This window comes from Musa acuminata, chromosome BXJ1-8, assembly GCF_036884655.1.
Source record: "Musa acuminata AAA Group cultivar baxijiao chromosome BXJ1-8, Cavendish_Baxijiao_AAA, whole genome shotgun sequence".
Lineage (NCBI taxonomy): Eukaryota > Viridiplantae > Streptophyta > Magnoliopsida > Zingiberales > Musaceae > Musa > Musa acuminata.
This window is the reverse complement of record NC_088334.1, coordinates 13911196-13925662: the sequence shown is the minus strand read 5'-3', so window position 1 is coordinate 13925662 and position 14467 is coordinate 13911196.

The window sequence follows — 14467 nt, the reverse complement described above, 5'->3', positions numbered from 1 at the left end:
CATTCATTTTGTCAAATCAACATTTCTTGGGTATGCATGATATCAAAACATGGTTTCAAATCTTCAACATATAACATGCATAAATTCAAAAATCGAAGGAAGAAGGGAAGAATTCAAAGGTATAAAGATTTCAATCATCTCATAAACAAATGAAGGATCAAGTCATGAATCAAAAATTCCATGAATCATATCGACAAATCTCCTTTTAAAGAATCGAGATGATCATCAAGGGAAATCTCATGTTATTCCAAGAAATCAAGATCATGATTTTGATAAAACTCATCTTAAATTCAAATCACCAAAATCATTTTTATGGTTCACAATATTCGTAATATAAGTAGATTCATGATTTCATTGATAATATATTTTTTCTTTTTTAAGTATTTCATTTTAAGTGATTGATTTCATGTTAGCATGCTTTTTCATTTATGTTAAATAAAAACATGCATCAACGTTTAGGATCGAAAAATGAATTTCGTCATAAAACCATCAAGATCAATATATTCTTAAATACCAATTGTTAGGATAAAAAAAAATCCGAAAATGAAATTTAACATTTTCATGCATTTGGACATGGTTTTGCTATAGATTTTCAAATTCAATCATGAAGTTAAAACATGCTCATGATCATGAAAATTTTTATATCCAAAACACATAATTTCCAACATGTTATTAAGGCATGTAATAGTGTAAAATCATCAAGATACACATGCATGGATTAATCCTAAGCACTATCACATATCATACAATTATCATCCCTAATGTTGCATACATCATTCAACATTTCAAAACATAACATGCATGAAACCTTAGCAATATACTTTTCATGATCAAATTTTTAATTTTTCAAAGATTCTAAAAAGAAAAACATGATATAATTTTTAAAAAATAATTTTGTATTTCCTATTCCTACTATCTAAATTAAGCACTCATGAAAGACTTCAAGTAATTTCAAAATAATTCAAGAGATTTGAGTTACTTACCTTGTAGTCGAAGCTCGTCAAAGCCCAATTCGTCGTTTCACTTTTGGAAGTTTTTTATTCATCCTTGGTTGCCTTCCTCTTCTTTGGCCTCTTCCTTCATTCAAGTTCATTGTTTATTTTAGATTTTTATTTAATAAACTTATTAAGATTTAGTGTTCGAAGTTCAAGTTCATCATTGTCCTCATCACTTGAGTCATTGCTCAAGTGGTATTCATTTGTCCATAGTTCCAAATTCTTCCTGTTCTTTGGAAGGTGATTTTGTTCATCTTGTTCATTATATGCATTGTGCACCATTTCATATGTCATCAACGAACCAATTAGTTCTTCAAGTGGAAAAATATTTAAATCTTTTGTTTCTTGTATTGCGGTTATTTTAGGATCCCACCTTTTTGGAAGGGATCTTAAGATCTTGCTTACGAGATCAAAATTCGAAAAAGATTTACCAAGAACTCTTAGATTATTGATGACATCCGTGAAATAGGTGTACATATCGCCTATAGTCTCGCTAGGTTGCATTCGAAAAAGCTCAAAATCATGCAATAAAATGTTAACTTTCGAGTCTTTGACTCTACTAGTTCCCTCGTGCGTGATTTCAAGTGTTCGACAAATATCAAAAGTCGTTTCGTACGTAGAAATCCAATTGAACTCATTTTTGTCCAAAGCGCAAAATAGGCATTCATAGCCTTTGCATTTAAAGAAAAATACTTCTTCTCCAAATCCGAATATTCGTTCATTGGTTTAAAGGGAACTTGAAAATCATTTTCAACGATATTCCATAAATCCAAATTCATAGAAATCAAGAAAACTCTCATTCGAGTTTTTCAATAAGTGTAGTCCAATCCATTAAACAACGGTGGATGAACAACCAATAAGCCCTCTTGAAAGCCATGAAGAGCCATTTCTCTCGGGTGTAACTCCGAAATAAGAAATACCGGGCTCTGATACCAATTGTTAGGATCGGAGCGGCACTAAGAGGGGGGGGGGGGTGAATTAGTGCAGCGGATTAAAACTCGTAAGTTTAAAAACGATTTCGTAAATGCGTAGAGATTTCAATTCGTCAATAACTTGGAAAAAGTAGCTCGAGTAAAGTGAGAAGATGAAAACCGAAAGCTTGCTGTTATGTAAATAATGGTTTCAAAAAGGTAAGAACTTACACATTCAAGGAACGCACCAATTTAAAGTGGTTCGGTCAAAATGACCTACATCCACTTGCGAAGCCTTCTTCAATGAGGCTCCCAACTTCTACTAGTAAATCACTTTAAAGGGGAAGGACAAATACCCCTCTTACAATTTTTTTACAAGTGGTTCACACTCTTACAAATTTTTTAAAGAGAAAGAGGGAGGTGAACACTTAAGCTATTGAAAACAAGACTTTTGCTAAAGCTTTTCTCAATTTCTAACTTCCCAAAGGTTGTCTTCTTTACTGAGAATTGAGGGGTATTTATAGGCCCCAAAAGGATTCAAATTTGGGCTCCAAATTTTGAATTCTCTTGGGTTTCCGAGGCTGGCGGTGCCACCGCCTATCTATGTTTGACAAACAGTGTACTGGCAGTGCCACCACCCAGTTCGACGATGCCACCGCCGGACCTCTCGGGTGCTGGGCGGTGCCACCGCTCAATCCAATAGTGCCACAGCTCAGTTCTTGGGTTCTGGGCGGTGCCACCGCCTACACTATTTCAGCTCACTGGTTGGGCTCCAAACTCGGTCCAAACCAGTCCGAACTCGGGCCCAATTGGCCCCTACTTGGGTTATAGGATTAACACCTAATCCTAACCCTAATTAACATGCTAAATATGAATTTAAAGACATTTCCTAAGCTATTACAAAGTCCATAAGTCAAGACTTCTTCCGGCGAGCTTCCGACAAACTTCCGACGATCATCCGATAAACTCTCGAAAACCATTATGCGGACTCCCGACAAGCTCCTACACTTCACGATTTGATCTTGGCGAGTTCCAACGAGCTTCTTCGGTAAGCTCCGATCTTTCTCGGCGAGCCCCGCGAACTTCCAATGAACCTTCCGACGAGCTTCCGAAAAACCCTTCAGCAAGCTCCCTACTCATTCTCGGCTAGTTCCGGCAGCATTCCCGATGAACCTTCGGACTTTCATCGAACTCTCGAACTCGCAACGAATCTTTCACGCTTGACTCCGACACTTTGTTTCGCTTTATGTCTTCATCGTTATCGTAGTTAATCCTGCACACACAAGCCAAAACTCTACTCTGATCTAGACAATTATTACAACGCGAATTGACATTCTGTTGCCCGGCACGTCATTGGTTGGCGCTTCGTCTGATTCTTCAGCGCATCGTCCTCTCTTGCGGCTTGTTGCCCAATCAGCGGTTAACCTCCGTAACCCCGATATCCTTGGCGTAATTCTGCTCTCCTTGGCTCGATGCCCGACGTCCGAAGCCTTCTGTCATCCAATATCCTGACGTGATCTCCTCCGGCGTAACATCAATTCCTCCTGCATCAAATGTCTAATCCTGATCGAGTAGACCTGCATCACTTAAAATGCAGTTAAACATCTAAACACAATCAATTAGTTTCATCATCAAAATCCGAGATTCAACACAAAGTAAACAAATTTCTATAGAACATTTAGGAACAAACTTTATGTAGGTAGATCCTCTCACAAAAGGTGTATCACCCAAAGTCTTTCATGAGCATATTGCTCATATGGGTATATCAGAATTTAAGGAAACTTCAGTTTAGTGGGAGTCTGTTATATGTTTGTTATATGTTCTATACCAGATTTTATATTTGAACAGATATTTTCTAATCATAAATAAAGCTTCAGCATATTATACTTTGTATATTATGACTATTAAAGTTATTAATGATCTCATAAAGATAAAGTTGGACCAGTTGAAAATTGACATGTATATATCACATTCATGTAATTTTTATGCTACACATTTCATAATTGATCTATGTGATTTAGTTATATTAATATTAGTGATCAGATCATTGATGGGTTTAGGTATGATTGATATAGCAAAGATCGCTTTGATCCTATATTAATATGGTGGACAAGATTATTTTATATGTTCTGTTTAATAATGGCAATAATTTTGAGCTCATAAAGTATAGCACATTTATAAGGATACATATGTGACTTAGCGGGAGATTGTTAGAATTTTAAAGGTCATACATGTATAATCAAAATAAAGTATAGCTATTATTTTGATTAGCCCAAATTAAAGTGATCTAATTAAAGTAAAATTATTTGGCTAAATGACATAATTATTATGAAAATTAATTGTGTGGATATCATCAGTCATATTTCTAACGATGAGATAAGTTAGGAATATAAAACTCTTGAGGCATAATTGCATATTCATTAATTCTGAATATAATCATAATTGTAGATTCATCAATTATGATTATAAATAAGGTTATGGTCCCCGGTTGCAGTATCTAATGAAGTTTCTCTTCACTCGTAAAGAAGAAATCTGAATTTTTTAAGGATACTATGCAATTGAAAGGCCAAATCATCGATTAATTTAGAAATTACTCTAATGGATTCATCAGGTACGTTTCTGTGTTAATATGTTCTATGATTTTATGCATATTATAATGGATTTAATAAGTTTTATAGAAATATTCTAAAAGCATTGTTTTGGATCTATAAAATATGTTTTGAATCAAAAATTCAATTTTGATTCTATAAAATAATTATTTGATCTATATTTGATACGTTAAACAACCAACACTCGGTAGTTGAAATAGCATCTTTGTTTGTGTTTTTTATGCGCAAAGATTCTTCTTTTCCCTGGTAATTCGATTCTGTTTTGTAATTTATCTGAGATATGTTCCGAATTGCGTCAACGAACAATCGAAGAATATGGAAATAGTAAAGAGTTTCACCTAGAATGGGTGGGGGGCTACGACCAAGGTTGAACAGTTGAGTGTATTTTTGTGCTTTATTTTCAATAAGTTCCAAAATACGGAATTTTAGAGTCTATGGTCTCAAAAAGCTTATTATTATTTTTTTGCTAATTTAGCTTATTGTTGAATTGTCATGTCACTTTCGATATGCGTCCTGTTAAACCCCTACTATTCTTTGAATGTCTTGTTTCTCGCTCGGTGAAAGTCACTCGCTGTAGCTACTCGGAGCAATCTCCTGCAGACATTGGAACTGTTTTATTCGTCGGAAAGGTCCACATACTAAATTACTAAATTACTCTTGACTATATTCATTGAGACCTTTGGGGTCCAACTCGTGTTTAATCTAAGGGTAATGTCAGGTATATGTTGACTTTCATTAACGATTATTTCAAGAAAGTTTGAATTTATTTTTTGAAGCATAAAAATGATGTTTTTCTAACCTTTAAACAATGGAAGGTTTTGATTGAGAAGCAAACATGTAAACAGATTAAACGACTTCGAACAGATAATGACATGGAATTTTGTGAATGTGACTTTGATGAATTCTACAAAAATGAAGGAATCGTTCGGCATCACACTATTAGGATGACGCCTCAACAAAATGGTGTGGCCGAACGTATGAACAGAATACTCTTGGAGAGAGCAAGGTGTATGATATCAAATGTAGGGTTGACAAAGGACTTTTGAGCAGAGGCAATTAATATGGCCTGTTACATTGTCAACCGCGCTCCTTCTGTGGCACTTAACTTTAAAACTCTAGAGGAAGTTTGGTCATGTACTCCTGCTGATTACTTTGATTTAAAAATTTTTGGGTGTCCAACATACATGCATATAAATGAATAAAAATTAGAGCCTCGAGCGAAAAAGTACATTTTCCTTGGGTATGCTTCTGGGGTGAAAGGATACAGATTATGGTATTATAATCCCAAATCCCCAAAATTTATAATCAATAGAGATGTTACTTTTGATGAATTGTCTATGTTATCTTCCAAATAGGAATCTACTAGTTGTACAAATGATAGTGCGCAGAAGCAAGTGGAGCTTGAGATTGGTAGATCTGATTCTTTTCAATCGAACTCTTCTACTCAAAGAATGCCAGTAGATAGTCTCGAGTCTACTGACGCAGATGATCCAGAGGAAGAGCAATATTCTATAGCCAAGGATAGACCACGGAGAGATATTCGATCACCACAAAGATATGCAAATTTGGTTACATATGCTTTGTCTGTTGCAGAAGAAACAAATAAAGTTGGTGAGCCTACTACCTATTCAAATATAGTTTCTTATGATAATTATGCTAAGTGGTTGATTACAATGAATGAAGAAATATAATCTCTCCTTCAGAATAGAACTTGAGATCTTGTGAAGCCGCCTTCGGGTAAGAAAATTGTTGGATGCAAATGGGATACTATTGTTGAGGGAAAGGTCCTTGTTCAGAAAATTCATACGAAGGACAATCCAGCTGATATGCTTACGAAGCCTCTTCTGGTTTACAAGTTCAAGCAGTGCATGGACTTTGTTGGTATTTATTGTTGGTGATTGCCCATCGGGGCTTTTATGAAGAAGGTGGAGCAAGTTTTGTTGGAACATGCTAAGGTGGAGATTTGTTAGTTTGGCAAATCCCACATAGTCCCACATCAGAAAAATCAAGTTTGGTATCTCCTGTTTAAACTATAAATAAGGGCCTGGTTTTTGAAGTCAGATATACCACAAGAAAACCTAATTGTTTATTTTAGGCTTTTCTTGTTCAGTAGTTTTAGGTGTTTTATAGCCTAGGAACATCTTCCTAAGGCATTTATAATAGTCTCTCTTTTATAGTATAGTAGTGATTTGCTCCTCTTTCGTCCGTGGGTGTAGGTTAATTGACCAAATCACGTAAATCTGATGTTTTTATCGTTTTTATTATTTCTGCTTTATTGTCTTTGTTAGATTATCAAAATTAGCTGTAACAAAAGTCACTCGCAGTAGCTACTCCGAGCAATCTCCTGCAAACATTGGAACTGTTTTATTCGTCGGAAAGGTTCACATACTAGAATCTGGATGTACAATCCTAGTTTTCTTGAAATGAGAATGAAAAATCCCATAAGCAGAGTACTTGTTGTCAGTTTGATGTTTGACTGAAGCTATTATCGGTTGTTAAGGGCATTGTTCGATGGCTTTGAAATGATTATACTGTTCATGTAAACTTGAGAACTTACTTTAATGGAGGAAAAGCCCAAAGAGGACTTTTGATGCGACCAGGCTGCAATCTGCTGATCTTAATTCTCACCTTGTTGTTTGTATTTTATTTTACAATATTTTAAGATTCCGGATTTATTTGTAAATGCTTATAAATTCACAGACTGGAGGAGTCTGCAGAATACTTTGTTGAGAGTTCTTAGCTATTCTGGGGGGTGACAATACGACTTACAAATTGTTCTGTTTTGTTTCTAGGTGATAATATGTTTCACTCAATTTGTTGACAGCAAATGGCTTCTACTTTCAGCACCATGTCCTTTGAGTGCTACTGATTGTCTTAGTGCCAATAAAGCCTCTGTTGAGAAGTTCTCTTCTCTTTCTTCCTTATCTTCCGATTCACTGAGCGGCGGATGGCAGAACTTGCAAATGCAAAAGAGGTGCAATTCTAGGATCAGAGCTATGGCCAAAGAGTTACACTTCAACAAGGATGGCTCTGCCATTAAGAAGCTACAGGTAAGCATTTAAAAGAAACTCCCACAAGTTTGTGAAGTTGTATGATTGAAGATTTTGATTTTAGCATCAGTGCCTTATTGACTCTTATTCCAAATGTTGTTGTTACAGACTGGTGTCAATAAGCTTGCAGACCTCGTTGGAGTCACTCTCGGTCCGAAGGGTAGAAATGTTGTTTAGGAGAGCAAATATGGATCATCAAAACTTGTTAACGATGGTGTTACTGGAGCCAAAGAGGTACCTAATTATCAGAGTATTTATCCAAAGTTTATCTTGATTTATTTCTACTTAGGGATTGACATGGAAGTTCTATGCAGTTTGCTGTTAAGGCATAATTGTTGGGATGAAGGAGTAAGGAAAAAACAGAATACTATGATACGAATAAAAAAATCATTTTGACTCAAAAAAACTGATGTAATATTTAAAAACAGGAGGATTGACAAGAATACTTACAAGATGCCAAATACACACTCTCTATATTCCTTGCTTCATGAACTATAGTCCTATTTATAGGACCTAGTGAAACCACCCTACAACTACTAGATCATGATGGAGGTGGTTATTGAAATCATCATATAACTACTAGATCATGATCATGATAACTATCTAGATAATTATGAATCAAATCTCAACAATAATTTGCTGATTCAACAATTTTATCTTTGTTACCAACAACATATCAACATATCACTTTATGTTACATACGGAACGGATAAACATGTTTTTACCTTTAGTAGTATTTGAAGTTTCTGATTGGCTAATACATGCGTTGACCTGATCTGTTAACGTGGGTTGGTTCTTTGTTAGTTATTGTCTCATGTTGTCTGGTTGCATGAACCCTACTTACTAAATCTGATGCATTTAGGTCGAATTAGAAGATCCTGTTGAGAACATCGAAGCTAAGTTAGTCAGGCCTGCTGCAAAGACAAATGATCTCGTTGGGGATGGAACTACTGATAAGCAGATAAGATTTCCTCAAAGCAGTTGAGGAAATCTCTCAGCAGTTGAGAAGCAGATAAGATTTCCTCAAGGCAGTTGAGGAAATCTCTCAGCAGTTGAGAAAAATCCTCCATGCTGAATGTGTATAACCTCCCTACTGAGTGTGTATAAATGGCTGTCAAGAACTCACTATCAAAATGTATTAGGCAATTATATCTTATACATTTCATAGTTTCTTCTACAATTTCTATCTTTCTATCTTCTTCGCTTAATTTCTATCATGGTATCAGAGCAGTTTGCCTAGAGCAAGCCCTCTTCTCCGGAGTCCAACCATCCCTCTCGTGGCGACGCCTTCACCCCTCAGCCGTAGCCATTCGCTGCAGCCTACTGCAGCACTTGTGGCTGCTAATATCAGATCCTAAAGGAAGCACAGTCACGACCTTTGTTTCTACCGCCGGCTGCTACTCCCTTGCCAACCGAAGTCTTCCGCTGAAAACTCCGCTGCTCTTCCGGCCACCAAACTCCAATACTGCAAGATGCAGAGATTTCTTCCACCTCGCTGCAACAATCTCTCCTGCACTCTGAATCGCTGCAGCCTACCAGTGCCTCTGGAAGAAGCAGCAGCCCTCTTCGGCGTTGCATACAGCTACTCTTCTACATCTGACGTCTTCATCATCTACCTCCCGCCACAGCCATCGCTGCCTTTCTTGCTGCAGATTGCTCGCCCATCACTGCAGTTCATCGCGCTGCAGCCTACTCTGCAGCGCATCGATCTGCTTTTCTCCTCCTCCCTTCCTCCTATATCTTTACATCTTCTATAAAGATCACTTGACCCGCCACAAAATATCTGGGATGTCTTCATTTTCCTCTTCCGATATTCCTGTCCCTATTTCTGCAAGGACTCTGAGCACTTCTCAAAGTCTTATCACCATCAATGCTGCAGCACTCATTCCCTTCAAATTATCCAAAGGCGGCAACTACGCATCTTGGCGGGCACAACTTTCTAATCTTTTATTTAGCTATGATCTCTTAGGTTACATTGATGGCTCTCTCCAGTGTCCACCTGAAATGATCAACATCCCAGGCGAACCCAATCCAGTGCCAAATCCAGCCCACCAACTATGGTTACGTCAAGATCGCCTCATCCTCCAAGCTATTCAAGCTTCCGTTGCTGGATCCATTGCCCCGCTGATATCCTCATGTACGACTGCTGCAGAAGCATGGTGCAAATTACAAACAACTTTGGCAAATCGCTCGCGTACTCGCATGCTCGGACTTCTCTCCAATCTGATGAAAATGAAACAAGAGGGAAGTACTATTGCTGATTATCTACAAAATATCAAAGTTATCATCGATGATTTAGCTTTGATAGGTCATTCTCTCAGCGATGAAGAAGTCCTAATCCATACCCTCAATGGCTTAGGAGGCGAGTACAAAGAACTAACAGCAGCACTTCGGGCACGTGACTCACCAATATCATTCGAAGAACTTTATGATAAGTTGATTGACTATGAGACGTACTTGAAGCGTGATGATAAGTTGCCCGGACCACCTATTACAGCTCAGGTCAATCAAAAATCCAAGAGGAAGAGCAACCAGTACAATAAGCACGTCAACAACGATTTGGCTAAGCTACCTCCTAGCCTTATGGGGCCCAGACCAAACCCTCCTTACCCATATCAAGGTGGTAACTTTCATAATACTCAGCCGTCGCGTCCTAACTTCACAGGCCGCCAACGAGTTGTTTGCCAACTATGTGATAAAGTTGGACACTCCGCGAAAGTCTATCGGTCTCGTCCCAGACTCCCTACTCCATCACAGTGGCCTCAGGCGAATTTCATGGCTACTCCAACTCCTACTCAACCTAATTGGATTGTGGATTCGGGCGCCTCTTATCACATCACCTCTGATCTTCAAAACTTGTCCATCCACAACAACTATGACGGAAATGAAGATATCATCATCGGTGACGGTAAAAGAATTCCTATTACTCATTCTGGTTCCTCAACGCTTAGTTCACTTACCACAACCTTTACACTCGATGATGTTTTGTGTGCACCTAACATTAAAAGAAACCTCATTTCCGTTTCTCAATTCTATAAACAAAATAATACATCAATTGAATTCTTTCCTAACTTTTTTCTTGTCAAGGATTTGAGCACGGGGGCATCCTTGGTCCAGGGCCAGAACAAAGACAACATTTATGAGTGGCCATCCACTTCACAAATTACCCTTCCTACCGCTCACTCCTCAATCGCAGCTCCGGTTGATGTATGGCATCGTCGTCTTGGTCATCCCTCCCCTTTTATTCAGCAAAAATTACTTTCTCGTTATTCTCTTCCTACCTTGAAAATCAATAGCACTATTACTCATTGTGATGCTTGTCTTTACAATAAAAGTCATAAACTGCCTTTTGGGACAACCTCCATTTTTTGCTCTAAACCATTTGAAATCATTTATACCAACGTGTGGGGCCCTGCCCCAATTCCTTCTGTTGACAAGTTTCGTTTTTATGTCATTTTTGTAGATTATTTTACTAAGTACACATGGTTATATCCTCTCCATCATAAGTCTGATGTTTCTACTATATTTACTAACTTTCGAAAGTTGGTCGAGAATTTTTTTCAATCTTCCATTAAAACAGTTTACTCTGATGGTGGAGGCGAATATCAAGCCCTCACATCCTGTCTCTCTGCTTGTGGTATACAACACCTCAAGTCACCCCCACATACTCCCCAATTGGTTGGTTCTGCCGAACGCAAACATCGGCATATCGTTGAAACTGGTCTCTCCCTTCTACATCAAGCATCCATGCCACCATCTTTTTGGTTAGTAGCTTTTCAAACTGTAGTTTATCTCATTAATCGTATGCTCACTCCAGTCTTACAATACCAGTCACCATTTGAAAAATTATTCCACAAACTTCCAAACCTTCATAAACTCAGAGTTTTTGGCTGTTTATGTTATCCATGGCTCCGTCCCTATGCGTCACATAAGCTAACACCACGATCTAAGCCTTGCACTTTTATAGGCTACTCTCTTGAACATAATGCTTTTCGATGCTATGAACCCCAAACTAAAAAGGTCTTTATATCACGTCATGTTATCTTTGAGGAGTCTATCTTTCCTTTTCAAAATAATCCTACCATGCAAACTACTCCGATAAACATACATCACTGGAATATCCCTCCGATCTCATCACACGAACCTCCAATGACACCGTCCAGTCCTTACTCTCAAGATTCACATACTACTATTAGTCCAGTTCAACAGCTTTTCACTCCCTCTATTCCTCCACTCCCTTCCTCACAAGTTTCCCCTATTAATGAAGTCATACCCTCGGCAACATTGCCACTGGCTTTACCTTCTCCTAGATCTAGTGACATTGTTGTGCCGACGGTTAACCCGGTCCATGACAGTGACTCGCCCTCGGCTATACCACCAACACAATCTACCACTTCCACCCCCCCTAGACATCCAATGACAATACGCTCCAAAAGTGGTATTTTCAAACCACGTCAAGTCCTTGACTTACATGCTATAACAAATTCCTCCACTGAGGCCAGTGAACCCACTACAATCACTCAAGCTCAAAAATCTTCTCACTGGCGTAAAGCCATGTGTGACGAATATGATGCTCTCCTCCATAACTCTACATGGACCTTAGTACCCTTTCATCACACACAAAATATCATCGGGTGTAAATGGGTCTTTCGAATTAAGCGGAACCCAGACGGATCCATTGCCAGATACAAAGCACGTCTAGTCGCCAAAGGGTTTCATCAACGACCTGGTGTCGACTTCACAGAGACATTTAGTCCCGTTGTTAAACCCATAACAATTCGTCTTATCCTGAGTTTGGCTATCTCAAAGGGCTGGCACATACGACAATTGGATGTTAACAATGCCTTTTTACAGGGGTCACTTACTGAAGATGTCTTTATGCAACAACCTCCTGGTTTCGTTCATCCTCAATATCCGAGGCATGTCTGCAAACTTCAAAAAGCTATTTATGGACTTCGTCAAGCTCCAAGGGCTTGGTATAACGAGCTTGGCTCGTTTTTGACCTCAATTGGCTTCATCAATTCAAAGTCTGATACCTCGTTATTCATTTGTCAGCATAATGGAAGCATAATATATCTTTTAGTATATGTGGATGATATTATTGTCACAGGAAATGATCCTTTGAAGACTCAGGCATTTCTAAAGCACTTGGCCGATCGATTCTCCCTCAAAGATCTAGGAACTTTAAGCTACTTTCTGGGAGTGGAAGCAACATTTACATCTTCAGGTCTCTTCCTATCACAAAGAAAGTATATTCAAGATTTATTATCAAAGGCAAACATGCAGGATGCGAAAGAGGTTACAACTCCTCTCTCTACCAGTGAATCACTTAAATTATGTGATGGAAGTCCTGCTACAGATTTGACTCAGTATCGACAAGTCCTTGGCTCCTTACAGTACTTGGCTCTCACCCGTCCAGATATTTCATTTGCCGTCAATAAGTTATCGCAATTCATGCATCGACCATCTACTACGCATTGGTCTGCGGTCAAACGAATTTTGCGGTATCTTAAAGGGACTCTTAATCATGGCATTTTTCTTCGCAAAAATACTTCACTCCATCTCCATGCCTTTGCTGATGCTGATTGGGCAGGGAACTTTGATGATAGAACATCTACGTCCGGATACATTGTCTTCCTTGGAGCTACTCCAATCAGTTGGAGTTCTAAAAAACAAAAGACGGTTGCACGATCTACAACTGAAGCTGAATACCGTGCCGTCGCCACCGTCGCTGCTGAACTCAATTGGGTCACAAATTTGCTCAAGGAACTTAACGTCAACTCCACGGTTATTCCTACAATATATTGTGATAATATTGGAGCTACTTATTTATGTGCCAATCCAGTGTTCCATTCCCACATGAAACACATAGCCATCAACTTCCATTTTGTGCGAGATCAAGTTGCCAGACATCAACTCTGAGTTTCTCATGTACATACAGCAGATCAACTAGCCGACTCACTCACAAAGCCTCTCGCCCGTAAACTATTTTCATCTCATCGGTCCAAGATCGACATCCTTGATGGAAGCTCAATCTTGCGGGGGCATGATAAGCAGATAAGATTTCCTCAAAGCAGTTGAGGAAATCTCTCAGCAGTTGAGAAGCAGATAAGATTTCCTCAAGGCAGTTGAGGAAATCTCTCAGCAGTTGAGAAAAATCCTCCATGTGTATAACCTCCCTATTGAGTGTGTATAAATGGCTGTCAAGAACTCACTATCAAAATGTATTAGGCAATTATATTTTATACATTTCATAGTTTCTTCTACAATTTCTATCTTTCTATCTTCTTCGCTTAATTTCTATCAACTACTTCTTCCGTCGTTCTTGCTCAAGGATTGATTGCTGAGGGTGTTAAGGTTTGTAGAACATTACAGGCCATGCTACTCATTCTTCTGGTGTTTGTTCACAAATGAAACTTTTATCACCTGATAAGCGATAAACTTCTGATGTGTGCAGGTTGTTGCAGCAGGTTCCAATCCAATTCAGATTACGAGAGGGATTGAGAAAACAACCAAAGCCCTAGTGGCTGAACTGAAGCTAATGTCAAAAGAGGTATATTTAAGGTTCCTTTAGACATTTTTTTTCAGATATGGTATTGTTTAAATATATTTTTTTCTTGATGACATGAGTTTTCTTTTCTTGTTTTAATTTTTGTAGTCATAAAAATGAGTGTAGTTATGTGACTTGCATGTCATCTTAATTCACAGATCGAAGACAGTGAGTTAGCTGATGTAGCTGCTACGCTACATATCGTACGACGGAGGAGATGTTCATCGTACGACAACAGGTGGTTGGAATTTTGTGTGCCGCTACGCCACACATCGCATCGGTTGATTCATGGAAGAAGACGCTAAGAGAGAGAGAGAATGGAGGGTTGATTCATGGTCTCAGCAGGACTACC